This window comes from Manduca sexta, chromosome 18 (genome assembly GCF_014839805.1).
Source record: "Manduca sexta isolate Smith_Timp_Sample1 chromosome 18, JHU_Msex_v1.0, whole genome shotgun sequence".
Taxonomy (NCBI): Eukaryota; Metazoa; Arthropoda; class Insecta; order Lepidoptera; family Sphingidae; genus Manduca; species Manduca sexta.
In genome coordinates, this window is record NC_051132.1 from 586,106 (window position 1) to 600,896 (window position 14,791).

At 36.2% G+C, this 14,791-nt stretch overlaps 1 protein-coding gene across 1 annotated transcript in view; it reads left to right on the forward strand.

The window, feature by feature from the left end:
* LOC115447778 (complexin) overlaps positions 1 to 14,791 on the forward strand; it is a 289,970-nt gene that overhangs the window by 25,140 nt on the left and 250,039 nt on the right. Inside the window, exon 2 of the mRNA XM_030174999.2 lies at positions 8,284 to 8,320. The gene's annotated coding sequence lies outside the window, so the exon portion shown is untranslated. The remainder of the gene's footprint in view (positions 1 to 8,283; positions 8,321 to 14,791) is intronic.

Here is a 14,791-nt window from a genome sequence, read left to right on the forward strand (position 1 = left end):
ATAACAAATATATTCAAGTAAGTTGTACATCGGACACTTTAATAAGATGTTAGCAATAATTATAATTTGTTTAGAAGTAGGGATAAGTTCGGCTCAAATCAAATCTTTCAGAAATTCGTCCGTAAGCTGGGGTTGGGGATTCGCCATATATATTAGACCGATCTCGACACATGTTTCGTCCGTCCGCTATGATAGTACAGCGCTCCTGACGCGAGCGCCGAGGGAAATCGACGAAAAAGACGCGCTGGCGCCGAGGCGCTGTCAAAATAATCGATAGTTAAGTATATATAAAAAAATAAATAAACCATTAAAAATATTACGGATAAAGTAAAATAATAACGCTACGTTACAATAGCATAGTTCGTTTAGTTATTTAAGTTCCTTGTGATAGGGCAAACCTTTTCTTCTATAACAGTTAAAGGTTTGTACCATTTATAAAGTCAAAAAAATGGCAGAAGACATTTACTCTTCTACTTGTTTATGTACTACAGACAAATAACAAATGTTATCGTAAGCTCCTTCTGTGTGAAAGTTGTTTCTTAGAATAAAAAGTGTGACTGCATTTTTACTCTAAAGTAACCGATGTTTTAAAGTTATAGGTGGCAAAGTTTGTAAATATAATAATTTAATAATATAATAATTTATATTTACTTGTTTCTTAGTAGTAAACGCAGAAAGCCTTTAAAGAATTTGAATGAAATTCGGCGTGATGATATTCCCTGTCGATTCCGGCCATGGCAATTGTAAAAATGGACAGGCACATTCAACTCAGATATAGACTGGATACCCAGTGATTCTCATGCCTTTTCATGCGCTATTACGTAGTTTATATAACCAATTATATTTATGGAAATGCGAGCACATTTTTGGAATGACAATACCCCACCGACAATATGGCCACCGGTGGACGGACCAGTTACTCTCGTTTCTTACCATTTTCCATGCAACTAGGCATAGAGATAGACTAAGTTTTGGATTCAATTATAGAGTACTTTTTATCTCGAAACACTGAGCCCCGATTGGGAAAGAGCTTTCACGCAGGCGGCGCCGCAAGCAAAAGCGACTTTTTTAATAAACTAACATATTTTCTAATTCATTTTGTCGAAACGCGTGTGACAGGCTGTGCTGTCCATAAACCCGGACAAGTTGGGTTTATGGCTGTTCTTAACTTCGGATACGCGACGCGACGCGGCCGGCATATTTCACGCGCAAACTTGTATACTATGAGTCGCTTTGGAGGTTTTGTACGAGCCTACTTATTTACATCACATTGGTGTGAAGGTAGCGTGTTAGTTGGATTATGAGGTTGATAAGATTCCATGTTGGGCAATCTAAAGTGTATTTATCGATTCGATAATTCGTTAATTACTTGGTAAAGGAGTTATTGTGATATGTGTGGCGATAGGTCCTGTCTTATGTATCTTAGTTTTGTGTTGGAGCTGTGTGATGTTTGCGTGTTTTAAATAATCAATTGACTTGCTCTCATAATCACAACACACTTCATCGGACTCGTTTTTCATTCTCTCATTCATCTGTCACCTCGATATATTATCGGGTACAGTTTCTGGACCCGGTACGTCCATTCACTACGCACAATGGACGTCAAACCGTACCGCATGATGTGACAGATCCGCGGCGGTTTCCGCTCCTCCGCCCCTCCGCCCCTCCGCCACTCCGCCCGGACGCCACTCAGTCACCTGTCACGCTTCAATATCGACACTTAGACACTTTGTGCTTGAACGCATCGCTTCACTCGTGATGAAGTGTGCTTATTATAGGAAGGGGCATAAAGATTTTTTTATTCATAAAATTTTAATGGATTTTCTGAACATTTACCTAAGTTATGCTCGCGCCTGAGTTGTGGTAAGGACGAGTAGCCAAAACTTAAGATACCTCGTGGTAAGGTTGTGTTTATGGCCTTCAGGCATAATCAATGACTATTAGGTGTTAGGTGAGTGGTAGCCTGCCCGCTGAACAATACATTTAAATACGCTTTTAAAATAGCACATATATATAGATAATTTTTTTCAAAATCGGCATTAGCGATTCGACACATAAAATATGGGCTCTGGAAGTTTTTGCTGGTGGTAGGCGACCACCGTACACAAGGTAAAAACCTGCCATACTGGTCCGTGTAAATGTGTCGCGTTCCGGGATTAGCCTGTGGTTATTTAAAATTTATTTCTAATCTAAATTATATTGACCGAGATCTATGTCAAAATATGAAATGAAAATATTATGTTTGTAAATGTAGGCGTATGCACGCTGTACAGTGTCTCATAGTTTTTATAATTTTTTTAGTATTATTGTTTCTTTTCGTTAATTTTTAGTTATTGTTAAATACTTGCGATGTGCGTGTATTAGCTTATATAATTAATCAGACTTTGTATAGAAAAGACTTATTGAAAAAAATATATATATTTAATAACAATATTATAAAAGAATGGACAATTGATGACAAAAAATAAAGCCCGAGTTTCTTTCTGCCTTTCTTCTTCGGGTAGTCATAGCTTAGTTAGTTAGTGAAAGGCTGGTAGGTTAGCTAGGTTAGGGATTTTATTGTCCTCACCGGTGAGGATCGCGACGCGTTTCTCCCTTATTGCTTATTTAAAAATACATATATACATCATTTTATTTCTTCTTCCCTGCCAGCCCAACCTGGCTTCTTTGTTTACTAAGTATATTTTTTATTTATTTTATTTTCAATATAAATTGTCTTTGTTTATATAAGCTAATGTAATTAAGTGATAATTAAATATTCTCATTGTACCTTGACTTGTCATAAGTGCAACTATGTTCGCCTACGTGATGAATAAAGCATTTTATTTATGATTTATTTTTTATTTCTTCGGTTCCAACAATCCGGCATAATTATATCGACTGCTGAGGGGTAATCATCTCTTGTCAGTCCACATTCTATTGGATCCCTTTCTACTTACCATCAGGTATAGTAGAGTGAAGTTATGCCTTGCTTGTAAAAAAAGTAACGTTTCAAATTCAATTACTTAGATTAATTAAACTATCATATGGAAAAGCTTCTACAATAACATTTTTGTTCGTGTGAATAACAAATATTCATTTATGCTAGGTTAGTTCGTCGAGTTCAACATACCTGAACTCATGTTATGGAGTTAATAATACACTTTACTACGTGTATTTTTGCACGTACTATAATACTGTATGAGTAGGCGAGCGTTACTATTTACAGACAGTTATTATAAGAGTTTCTTATTATAATGTAGACGGCGCTATTTGCTTCACACGACGGCGTACTATGTTATTAAAATAAATTATTTTATTTTTTCATTTATATTGTGTTGCAGAAGTGGCAAGGTATGTCCATCATTGTGTGGGGTTCCTTGTAATATATTTTATGAAGACCGGTTTGTGAGAATTGTGTGTAAAATTGCCAAACCCCAGTTTATTCGATACAACTTGTATAGTACTTCGTAAAGTGTAAAGTGCAGTCAATCAGTATAGTGCATATTGTACTTAGTAAAGTGCAGTCCAAATGTTATGTCGATCATGAGAGGTATCTTGGTAGATTTGTATTAGCTGCGGCATTGACACACCACCACGTGCCTCTATGGCGGGTTTCCAACAACCGAGCTAAGTACGGTGTTTAATGTCCCATGGGGCTGAATTTGGTGCCAAAAACAAATCATGAATCTCACCGTTACTAGCTAGTGCCAGTACTATAGCTTTCGAAATCCGTTTAAATTTGAAGTTACAATATGTAATACGAAAATTTGCTTCTAGAGAGCTTCCATACTGTCCTGTAAGGACGTGCAAACTACTACAGTTGTAGTCACAACTTTACCTACGAGCTTCGTACAAAGCTCGCCGGAGCTTTCGCGTTTAATGTTACATCGTACTTCAAGCTTAACTGAATAAATGTTACGAGCTTTTACTTATGTAAATGCTTGCATTCTCTCTTTATCTTGGCGTTAGGTTAGACAGATTAATGAGATTTTTAGAATGCGGACGTTCTTAATGTATATGCGGAGAGAAATACTTGTGTTTGTAAATAAGGAAGTTGCTGTTGGATGCTGGATACGTTTATTCTCGACTACACGGTGTGGTAGACTAGAATTGACTTGTATCCTGGGATCAGCTTGTTTACCTAAACCAAATAAGACCGGCCGTATAATGCTGGTGATAGATCAGAGGCGCTGTGCTTCATAGGACTATATTTGGGTCATACTGTGTTTACAAGTCAGCATCGTTAGTTATCAGTGGCGAAGGGGGAAATTTTTCAAAAGGTAATCCGAGGCAATAAAATTGCCTTACTTAAAATATGACGGTCGATTTGGCAGAAAACAAATACTAAGACAAATGATATAAAATTTAACAGGGAAGCCGGTAGGAATCGGTTTGTAAAGACGCTTCGCCACTGTAAGAAAAGAATGAAAGAAAAAATTTATTTGCACAATGTACAATAAAAAAAATAAAATACATAGTGGTAGTTATCTGCTTCACTATGCCATTACATGACATTACATAAAACTATATTAGGCATCTTTGTAGTTAACCCAGAGTTATCCACGTCGCTAATTAAATCCATTGATCCAATTAAATACGCTTAGATTACACAGAAAATAGCACAATAAATAAAGTACAGGCAGCGCAGTAAATAACAATGTAGAGGATGAGTTAGGTAAAGGCGTTACTAGTAAGTTTACGTATTTCGAATATATTTATAATCCTGGTAGCTGAGGATGACCACAGGTTTGTATCTGGCATCAGTGACGTAGCTAGGCGTGGGCGAAGTGAGCCGCTGCCCACGGCCTCTCACTCAAAGGGGCCTCGCTGATGCGATTTTGCCCACGTCTATGTTCACGCTACGCCACTGTCTGGCATATATACATGTCTTACAGGGCGAGTCCACGAGTATAGTCTATACTAGATACAGTGCAGTCACTTTGTCATCTAGGAACATAAAGAAAATTGTGTTTCACCAAGGTTATCATAAATTTCCTACCTCTGTTAAAGACACCACATCCAAACATATAAACATCAGTTAATGCCGCGAAATCCGACTCAACCACGTCTCCAGTAATCCTTCAAAGGTGAAGTGAAGTCGCAGCGCCTGCTTGTTCAAATTAATTAAATTCTAATATTGTGTTGAGGACCAAGCACTCACGAAATCTCACGCGTGGTTTCGGGTATGACGTCACTTCGCCAAATTAATGACAAACATTAATACCAGTAAGATTGCTTCAGATTAAATTGAATACCAAAAAGTGTTTTTTCTTAGTTACGAACATGCCTGCACTCCTGATAGTGTGTTGATAATGGTGATTATCGGCTAGATGTTTTAAAAGCATTTGCATCCTTTTTAAGTTCTCGGAAATTGTTATCATAAAATGTTCATTCTTCTGTTATTTGTAAATATATAGAAAATGGGTTAAGAAAGTGACAACACACATGATAAAAATCGCGTCCAGGGGCGAGTTCCTGTAAATATAGTAAGACAGGTTAATATGTCTGATTACAGTCGCAGATCGCAACGTCTTTCCATGGTCGGTATTACATTAAGAGTTATTTTTGCTTAACATCACGTAGAATGTGGTCACCGCCATGCCAGAAAAGAAACACACACATACATAAGAAGTTATCCGTTTGTTTTCAGTACAATACATTGGTAGAGACATTGTCTTATTAGTTTCAGAGTCGGTAACAAACTTTGTATGTCTATAGTAATTTAATTAAATTAATCAACGTCAAGCCTTTGTCTACGCGTTGAAGGATCCGCCTCAAGTACTGTAGTATGTAGGGAAATCTTTAACGACGAGTCTTTGTGCCAGTGAGAGGGTACTTATAATGTAATATGGAGAATTAATTAGCTTATGTTCGCATCTTTGACGTTCTATAAAGTATGTTTTTTTAAACTGAGACAAAGTGACTAATTGATATGTTCGAAAAAATAAAAGGTTTTAAGATAAAACTATTTTGGGGATTTTATCGTGTTTTTTATATAATAATTTACTGCCGTCGTTTGGAAGACTTTGCAGCCTTTGTAGTTACAGACTGGATTCCGGGAAACCGCGACAAAATTCACAAAATTGTTTATTTTAATGTGCAACATTCGCGTAAACATAAGAAATCAAAATAAAAGGTATTAAAAACGATGTGTTTCTTCTGCAACATGCTGGACACGGCTTGGACTTGGCAAGTAGGTCTTGATATGTCAAAATCGGCTGAACCGATTTTACCATGTTTTCATATGAGCAGGTAGACAATTCAAAGATAACCTAGATTCTGTTTTGATGCACAAATGGTCGTAAATCTTACGTGAAGTCGCGAGAGAGTGATTTAATAACTCTGGCTTAGCCGGGCATGGCTTGTATCAAGTAGCCCTAGATGCTAATGGGAGCTTGGATTTTGTTTTTTTTTTGTGTTCCATTGACGGTTATCAATATTAGTATTCCCGTGCCATAGAAGCTTATAAAAACGGGACTCATTAACCACTAGGTGATCCACCCATTAAGTTTGTCTTCCGTTAAAAAACCCGAGAGTGGACTAATTGGATCTCATGTCACAACTTCAAACCGCAAAACTATTCCAGGCCGTATTTCCGGAAAACTTGTAATAAAAATTTCCCGCGCATTTTCGCCGACGCCAGTGCGAGAAAATACATGAAACTATGCCCTCGCTGACATTCTGAAGTAGTGTACAACAAATTAAATTGCCAACTGGTTAAGTAATGAGACAAATTGCGTAATGCCCTCCTCCCTCTCCGCCGCCTGTACTCCCGCGCCCCCGTGTCGTCGGTGCAGCCTCTCACTTGCTCACTTCACATTTTTTCGCTGTGCCGCAGTGGTAATTAAATAGATGTACAATTATTTTTAGTTTGCAGCTCGTTATAATCTCCACTCATATTAAAGTTGGTGGGTTTGTTTGTAACGAATAAGTTCTAGAATTACAAAAGGTATTAAAAATTGTTTAAGTAATTGAAACGATACTTTGTCTCTAAGCATTGTGGTTACGATTGATTTCAATTCTTTTTTTTTTTTTATAGAAGCTCTGCAAAGTGGCTTCGTTGCACCTGATGTTAAGCGAAATGAAGCATATAGAAAGTACCGACCGACCAAAGATACAAGCCTCTCTGGACGGCCGACACAGTCATGCCGGCCTACATGGAATTTTATTCGGGGAGAAGTATTTACACTTACGCTTGCATAAACTTCTTGAACTAGAGTTAAATATTACGTGTCATAGATATGGTATATTACTGAACGTCATGAAACTTTAAATCTAACGTCTCACGAGGAACATGCATGCAATCGGTAGTTTATAATGCAAACTGTTGGTGTCGCTGCAGGTTACGGGCAGTTTGTCGTTTAGCATCACAAGCGACAGCGGTTCTTTTTAATTCAAAATTCTGGTGTCATTTTTGGGTACGAGATGTAGCGCTTAATCCTAAAAGGGTGACATGCGGAGCTCCTTATTTAACGCTATATAGTATAAGACATTAAATGTATTACCAAATCTGGACGATATATCCGATAGTCGTTATAAACAATTCATATTAGTTTATATTTATGAGCAAGAGGTTGGTTACACATTTTTAAGCATTTTAAGAGGTAGCGCTCTTTTTTATAGAGAACTGAAGAAATAATCAGAATAATTTCTCAAAGTGAATCGAAAATCATTATTGATTTTATTCATTATATTTTTTGGATTTGTGTACAAACGTTTTATTTAATGCGGGAAATATCTTCTCACATATTGTTGTAAATATTTAATTTAATGCACGTAATTATTTTCAATGAAAATGGCACTCAAATCCAATGCATTGTTTTAAAGAAAAGTATCTTATGCTTTTATTACGACACGGATTAAAATAATATTTTGAATTAGTTAGACGATTTGTCATTATAGTTGATGAATTCCGACGACGGTGATCGCTTTAACTGATATGTAGCTTTATTTCATGTCGTTATAAACGGTCTGTTTACATAGGAGTTAATACGGTGCTTCGGGCAAGACCCTACAATGAAGACATTATAACCGATACATCGTTATAACCGATGTTGTAAAAGCCGGTTTCTCTTGTCCTATAAATACTATATAGTATAGTATATACTATATAGTATGTATATACATATTTTACTACATATGTGCGTATACTATGTTTACCAGTGTACATAGAGAGGTGTTGTTTATCTAATGAAATGCACAGCCACGTACATCGTGACCCGCGAGCGATACAACGATTGATATTGTAATTTCGTGCTATTTACTGTTACAACAATATTGACGTGTGTTTGTTTGTTTCAGTTGTGTCGCGGCCCGGCCGCCTTCATTACACTCTAAGGTATGAAACAATACATTTGTCAAGGCAAATTAATTGCTTAATTTAATGAATTGTGTTGTTAAGAATATTCTTTTTAAGTAATGTTGTTACTAATTGGTAAAGAGTTATTAATATTTATCAGCTTTCCGATTTGAACCGAACCTAAATTCTTGTTACAGTCAAACACACGAACTATATCATAGAGACTGAAGCGGATAGCGACTTTGTAGCTATATATTCTATTAACATTTCGATTTTTGGGTAAATAAATAAGTGCAATACTCCATATTTAACTTACATTAATATATCAGTCAGTTATACATAAAATGTTTGTTTTTATGTCTGTTAGTATAGCATAATAAAATAAAATAACACAAATATAACCTCTCATGCGTAACATGTAGAAGTCATTAATCAGGCGCGCCTTAATATCTCCGTCGGAGATGGTCAGCATTACTCACACCTGCACACTTCGATATTGTTCGGCACTACATGGCTGGCGCCAGATGCACTACTAATAAAAACACTTTGTAAAAGGGCGTGACCTTTGAATATTTCTTGGAAATTTTGGTCCGAAATTTTTGAACAATATAGGATTTTATCTGACATGTTTGTTAAAAAAGAAATAATTTCACGTTAAAAAAGACAGAATTTTTCAATATTTATTAAACTGGACAGTGTTAAAAAACAAAAATGTAGGTATTTTTTTATTGTTGCTTGAATGATGACACGAGCTTGCCGTTCGCTTGATGGTAAGTGATACGAACGCACATAAACAGTAGAAGCACCATCCAACACCTTGAATTACAAAGTATTGTTTAGTATTTCACTGCGCTCGCCATCATGAGACATGAGATATTAAGTCTCATTATGTCCAGTAGTTACACAATGTCCTTCAAACCGGAACACAACAGTGCATACACACTGTTTTTTGGCAGCTGAAATAGACATTGCGGTTGTACCCACTCAGGCGGAATCCCACATATGGGAGACCTGCTACCAGTAGAATAGAGGAATATTACAAAACACCTTTAATTCCTTAGGAATTAGTCCATACAGTGTTGCTCCATCTGGAAATTGCACCAATAAGCACCATACACATTGCCACTAAACAATTATTACTGAACAATATGCCTATTAACAATGCATCACGGTATATATTAATAAAACAATTGCGTATCGATCAGTCGTTATGAAATACTTAAAACTGATATAATATGAAAAGTAATGCACGATGTGAGCCTTGTTTGTGTCACAAAGGCTAATTGGCAGTCGCGACGAGCGAGAGCTCGCCCGAATAAAATATCAACGAGAATTTATATTTGTTGCTGTTTGGTAGAGTTGCGGAACTATTGTGTTTTTTGCATAAATATTTTCATCTCAATAGTTTGTGGCAGAATAGTACCATGAGGTTCAGAGTTCGACTCGTATTAAAGCATTTCAATGTTCTCAAATCGAGTAATTATCAAGACTGTTCGTGGTTAGAACTTGTACCTGATATGGTGATGTTTTCGCCTCCCCTAATTTTACGAGACGAAAATAATCTAGACTACTTTATTCTTTATATTTATTAAGAGAGATTAAAATTAGGGAAAGTATTGACTGTGTTTTTTTTAATCAAATTATTACTTTGCGTTATTATTACAACTTGATCTTTAACTCGTCGGTTAACATCAAATACTGCGCGCAGAGCTCTCGGTTTAATTAAACTAACTTCGATTTAGTTACACTAACTTAATCGTAGCACTATTGCCACAAGGAAAATAATGTAGCCTCGAAATATATAAGTTTACGTCAGAGAAGGGAAGATAGAGAAGCAAGTAATTTGTCTATTGAGTATTCGCCGAGCTTATTTTTCATCTGAATTGATAAGGGCCTAATTTTAGCAAATAATTACAAATTCTATAGATTCATAGAAAACACACAAATTTGAATTTTGTTACGAATTGAATCCAGAACCATATCGGTACTCACTTTAAGTTACCTACTTCGCCACAACACCAATGAGGCGATATAATTATCAATGCCTACATGTTTCCGCCATTACCGCTCCTTTTCCCCGCAAGCCATAACAAAAGATTAAAACTTTCCTTGTAAATTATAACCACGATAAATCTCCCAGATCCCCGATCTTATCACATCACGGCCAGCGTAACTTGAGCCCCCGGTACAGCTAAAAAGTTTTGTCACATAGTTCGAAAGGATTGGGCGGTGTTTTTTTAACAAGCTGAGAGGGAAAGTTTGGGTCGGATGAGTTTGAAACGCGGTTATCAATCGATTAGATTAGGGCAGGTTAGCGACGACGATAGATCAATGGCGTTGGGATGACAGTTTGTGCGGAGTTTGCACTGGGATTTTGTGCAATTGTAAGCTGTCTTATTACCTAAAGAACACCATTTTTTATGGCATAGGTCGATTAACAAGTCGTGCACCTGATATTAAGGACAAACTCCCATAAAAACTGAAAAATTATTGATACTTTGTCGGACTTTATGCAAAGAATAGGGCTTCAAGAAGGGACGTATTAGAGATTCAGAAAATATTACTATATGAAACACCGACGAGTAAGCTATCCTCTCAATTTAGTTTTCATTAAATATTAGCATCACGGTTAATATGATTATTAATTTTGTAGACAATTAGACTTATGTTAGTCCTACCAATAAATATTTGTCTCTATGCTATAAAAAAAGTCGAATTATTCACAAAAATACAATGTTCAAACAAGAGTTCCAAACAAGGAAAGTTAGCCGGAGAAAGTTTGAACACGAGCCCGCACGGCGCGGCGTGGTCAGTGGGCGATCAGGCGCATAGATTGGTGCTACTTACTTAGCCACCACTTAGTGGCTGCACTAATCATTTGAATCTAAGTTGCGTGTTCAAGTGGTTTAAGCGTTTAAGTATGTTGCTGGTGTTAGGATATATCCTATATCCGCCCGGATAGTGACCACCGTACATAAGATGTTATAAAACGTTATAATGGCCTACATAAGTGTGCCGCGTTCCGCGATCAGCCTGTGTATGTCCGGTTTCAATAGGCCGGCATAATTGTGTCGACTGCTGAGGGGTAATCATCTCTCGTCAGTCGACGTTCTATCGGACCCACTCCACCTACCATCAGATTCAGTGGGGTCACATTGCCGTCCTTGTATAAAAAAAGTGTTTTTAAATGTAAAGGTTGAAAGGCGGAGTTATTATGTTTTAGTAGATTTTTTATTGCTGTATTGAATGTGATTATAGCAGAGTATAACATTTGTTCCGTAAATTCATTTACTAAAAACGCATTCGTTTTATTTTTGACCTGGTATGTTAAAGTGATTGCACTGCACTAGTAAGTAAACTGTACAATGTAGTCAAAATATAATGCTGGGTAACTAAAGTAACTTTATTTACGATCGCTAGAATTATACCAGGTGTCATATGCATGTGGGTTGTCAAAGTGACTTATTTCGGGTTTTTTAACATTAACACAAGCGCCCAGAGCTACTGACCTCTCCAGTCGGATACAAAATATATCCGATACCCTTAGTCATATTGCGAATCAATAGACAATATTATATATTGAACCGTCTAAAGTGATTACAATCGGTTTGATACAGCACGGTGACGCCGCCTCGCCCGACAAAATGAGTGCAAGCGCGATCCGGATGAGATTAACGAGCGAAACACGATATTTCGCAGGATATCGCCGCAAATTGCTACAATTTGACGTTCTACTTCCAACATTTTCTTATAGGATTAGTTTTCTAGAAAATTGTGTATATTTCGTGTTTGTTTTGTTATTAGATGTCAGGGGTCTTATGTAACCTGTTTATGTGTGTATACAAATTTGTCGTGTATCGCTCACATGCCGTAATTTGTTGATGTTACATTTCTTTATCTTGGTCGACGAATCCTATAGTACCTACTTTATATTATTAATCATTTAACCTTAATTTCTAAGAATAGCTGTGTCTTTGACATCGTCTTACTTAGTGAGTAAAAATGATTTTTAATCCTAATTTCTTAAAAGGACCTTTTTATTCTTATTATATTATGCTTCCGCACAAAACAACATGCAAATAGTAACCAGTCTAGTTCAGATATCATAATTTTAACTGTGTTTGTTTCCTAATCTACCAAACACTCGATATGAGAGGTGTCTCCGAGCCTTCAGTACAGAGGAATTATGTAAATAGGCGACTCGCCTGCAATTGTGGCGCCTGTAGTGCCACTCTCGCCTCCGTGTTGTTCGCTATCTATCTATTTACATTTTGGCTCCTTTGTACACTGTAGTATTGAGTTTGGTTGTTGCTAGTTGTTCCTGGTAAATGGACGAGAATGGAACCAGAATCTGTTGTGAAGTATCGACTGTTGATTACTGAATATAAAATTTTTAGACATCCGATTCGGTTTATTAATCCTCACCATTTGAGCTATCAGTGGATGGGGTTCTGCATGCCCTCTTAAGGTTAAATAGTAATAATATTAATACTTGTATTTTCTATTAGAAAATATGTCTAATTTATTTATTTATATTTAATATAATTTATTTATTTATTTACGAATCATGTAAAGGCGAAATTAATGCCAGAGGCATTCTGTACCAGTTAACCCAAGGTGGTGCATAGATGAAACATAGTAGGCTAAATGGTCTATAATTTAGAATTTATACCGTCATTGGCGATAGACTCATCCACCATTATGAAATGGAAATAGTTTTCGAGCGGAGGTATGAGGTCCCCGATATGAAACTTAGTCTTAATAAATAACTCTTCGGGTATGCTGATAATAACATGAGTATTATAATCAGTGATAGTGGTATATATCTATAATATCATCTTTATGAAATTCCTTGTATAGTTTGGATTATATAAAACTACATTCAGATATTTTCTGAAGTTAAACCGTTGTATTAAATTAAGTATTATTGTAACCATTTTTATTCAAATTGCTTTTGTAGAATAGAAGTTACGGCTTAATCCTTTTGTAATATTAGAAAGGTCAACTTAAAATGGTCGTCGTGGTGAACGTTTCATATTTATAAATAAAAAAAAATATAATAAAATACTTCATTTATCACGTAGGCGAACAAAGTTGCACTTATGATACGTCAAAACAAAGAATAAGAATAATTATTATTTCTAAACAACTATTAAAATTACTTATATAACTATGGACATTTTAAATTAGGGATAAAGTTTATACAAAAGACAAGGTACAAACCGAAGTAACCAGCTCGGGCTGGCAAGTAGGGGAAATAGAAGGGTAACGCGTCGCGATCCTCACCGGCGAGGACATGAGCCCCAACCTAGCTAACCTACCAGCCTTTCACTAGCTACCTAAGTGATGACTACCCGAAGAAGAAAGGCAGAAAGAAACTCCGGGCTTTTGTCATCAATTGTTCAGTACTTCTTTTGTATTTTTTTTCCAAGTTTTCTTGTACATAGTCACAATAGTTATATAAGCTAATGCACGCACATCACCGTTAGCATTTCCCATGCGATCGGGATTGCTATGTGTTATATTGTGTCACGGATATCGCGGGTAATATACAGCGAATGATATTAATGCATTTCAATGATCCTATTATACCATACCCAAAAATTCCCCATGAGTTGCAGGGATTGGAATTGGATGCTTTTTATTTATAACTATTACATTTATGCGTCTTATCGCACCAATACTGTTTTTGAATGTTTATATCTAAAATATTATGAACTAGGTTTTGCTAGCGGTTTTGCCCGCTTGAAGGAGTGTTCTGGGATAAATGTCCCGTTATATATTTTCCGGCATAGAAATTAGCCCAAATTTCATAAAAATCCGTTCATTTATTGAGAAAATCGATAATATATAGACAGACAAAAAGGGGACGTTTTTGTAATATGCATAGATAAATAATAATAAAAGTAAATGAGTAAAACTCGAAATAGTTTTAGATTAAGCTACTACAACAATGAAGCGATTCAATAAATATTATCTACAACCTTCGAAATCAATGAATAACTATTTCATGTCTATATTGCTGACAGAGAAGGGACCCTTGTTAGAATAGGATCGGCGTAAAAAGACCGAGTTATTGGTACTGCGTAAGGTAAATACTGAAATAGCCCGACATTTGTACGGTGGGCATTTCTTATAAGAAAATATATCCTTAAATATTTAAGGGATATCTTTTGTGTGGCATTTTATTTAAGGCAGACTCAAGCGAATTCTCTTTCGTAATTCATATAATCTAATGATAATTAGAACTTGCAGACCGCATTTATGTATTTGTACCTTTATGTTGTGTCAGGCTCCTTTTCGTAAAATTCCACCTTTCACTACTGTTAGCTACAGCTTAGCCAATTGATTTAGTGATTTGAAAAGATTTGATTTTGGGATCGAAATTCGTAATTTTAAAACAACAAATTTGTGTCTATGCATTATGTGGTAGACATAGATAAAACAGCGACTTTCATACGAGAAACCTATTTACCGAAGTCGAGTTAATCTTGAGCGTGCAGTCAAGTA